Consider the following 2,500-nt stretch of genomic DNA (forward strand, 5'->3'; position numbering starts at 1 on the left):
ATGCACTGTTTTTTTTTTTCATGTAAAGTTCATGCAATCCTCGCACTGTTCAGCATTAGTAATATAAGTACTAAAAGTGATATATTAAAACGAATTACTATTAAACTAAATCTATATATGCATATAAAACAAAACATTTCTTTGTTAAACAAATGCTAACTGATATTATATATATATATTCTCTTATTTATTTTTAATTTTCCTTTATTTGAAAAATAACTAAATCTTAAACTGGAATATAACATACAAACATATTTAAATTATATTAAAAATATAAAACTATTAAAAAATATTGACAAAAACAACTAAATTACTAAAATAAAAAAGACAGAACTTATAAAATACATAAAAATTAAACTATTTACAATGTTTATTTAACAGTCTGTTGCAATACTGAATTTAATTTAATAATACAATAATAAATTAATTTCCAGGGAATGCATGAACTGATTATATAGGATATTATATATTACTTTGAATGCACTGTAAACTGAGTTTGGATAAAAGCATCTTCCAAATGCGTGATTGTAAATGTTTTTTACAATTATTTTTATTTATTTATAGATATTACCTCTATGTATTGATATTGTTATGCCACAGATTTAATCAAATGGCTTTTTTTTTATAAAATGGCCGTTATGTTATATTATAGCTGCACACTATACATATTTTATTGCTCAAAAACCTAACAAAGTGTTTATTAAAGTATTTGATGTAATGCATCATTTAATAAAATGTAATAATTTAATATTTGTGTGCGTTTGTTATTCTATCATCATTGAGACACTATTATAGTTTTTATGAATTTTTTTTATTAGTTTCTATTTTGAATATTTTCATTTGATGTGTTTTGATTTGGTGGATTTAATTTGTTGTGTTTTGTCAATTTAATGAATTTTTTAATAAAGTTTTGGTGAACTATAATAGCCCTGATCACAGTCTCTGTGAAGGACACACTGGTGTTGTGGCTCAGTTCCAGTGTGACGCACAGGATTCTGGGAAGGAATGGATCCGTCTCAGAGGACACTCGATCCTCCAGCTCTGGATGTGTTTCTCACAGCATCAGATCATCAGTCACTCAGCACAGGTGGGAAACAGTCAGTGTTGGGAAGGTTACTTTGGAAATGTAATAGGTTACAGATTACAAGTTACCCTGTTTAAAATGTAATAGTAGTGTAACTTTTTCAATTACTTTATTAAAGTAATGTAACTAATTACTTTTGAGTACTTTTTGATTACTTTTCTAAATTTGTGAAAATTAAAGAATAATCAATAAAAGCATATACATCAACTTAAATACATTTATCTAATAAGCATGTGACGTATTCTGTGTAATAAACTCCTGAAACATTGGTGTTTTTTTGAAACTGCTGTCTCTGTATATGATGATAGTTTTCTCAAAATAAGTAAACTGCACATGAAGTGACACAGAGCAGTTCTAGAAATTATGTTTATGTGCTCGTGTACTCCTATATTGAGGCGGCAGAGGTTGAAAACACTGCGAGCTTCAGTAGGCCTATGTGTAGTAAATGAAACCATGTCTTTGCCATTAATTTACAGGAGGGGCGGACTGGGAAAAAAATTCAGACTGGAAAATTCATACAAACAAATTCATGGACAAAACTATTTTTTGTATGGACCTGACATAAAAAAGGTTTAAATCTTTAATTTGGGGACATGCAAAATAATTAAAAGTTCCCTCCTGAACTGCACCATCACTTCCATTTTTCTCTTCAGTCTCTTTATTTTGCCCTGTTATCCATCTCTCTCGTGACTTTTATACTCAAGATTGAACAAAACTATACTTTACAATACAATACTCTACAATACTACAATATCTTTATAGAAAAATCCTAATACTGTACACGAGTCATGTTTTCCCTTACAAAAATTAACCATGCTTTTATTAGTCTATATAAAAGTAAAATAACCTTGTTTTTTTTTTTTTTGCAAATGGATTTGTATTTATTTTTACATAAATACATTTGTAAAATAATTTTACATTTTTGGTTATCACAGTTAAACAATAGTAACCATTTTCTCTGGATTTATAGTTAAATATTAAAATGTTAATTTTCGTAAGGGTTGTGTTGTTGTCTGTCGTAGCTGCCCCTAAACCTATAAAAAGAAAATCGGAATTTTTTTTCAGCTAAATTCCTACTGTAACATTACAACAGATAATAATGATGTCCTTTATATAGTATTTTGAGTGATGACTGATGAGCAACGTGCTGCTGCTTGATTAAATTAAATAAAAAAAAACAGACAAAAACGCATCATTACAGATGAAACTGACCTGAAACCCTGAACAGTAGTTCTGCTTCTCTGCTCCAGCAGGCCACCCTACTCTCTCTCTCTCTCTCTCTCTCTCTCTCTCTCTCTCTCTCTCTCTCTCTCTCTCTCTCTCTCACTCTCTCTCTCTCTCTCTCTCTCTCTCTCTCTCTCTCTCGCATTGATTACTCTGAGTCTGATCCAAAGCGTTTGGCGGAGGCGCGGAGAG

Source organism: Carassius carassius, chromosome 8 (assembly GCF_963082965.1).
Source record: "Carassius carassius chromosome 8, fCarCar2.1, whole genome shotgun sequence".
In the NCBI taxonomy this organism is placed as follows: domain Eukaryota; kingdom Metazoa; phylum Chordata; class Actinopteri; order Cypriniformes; family Cyprinidae; genus Carassius; species Carassius carassius.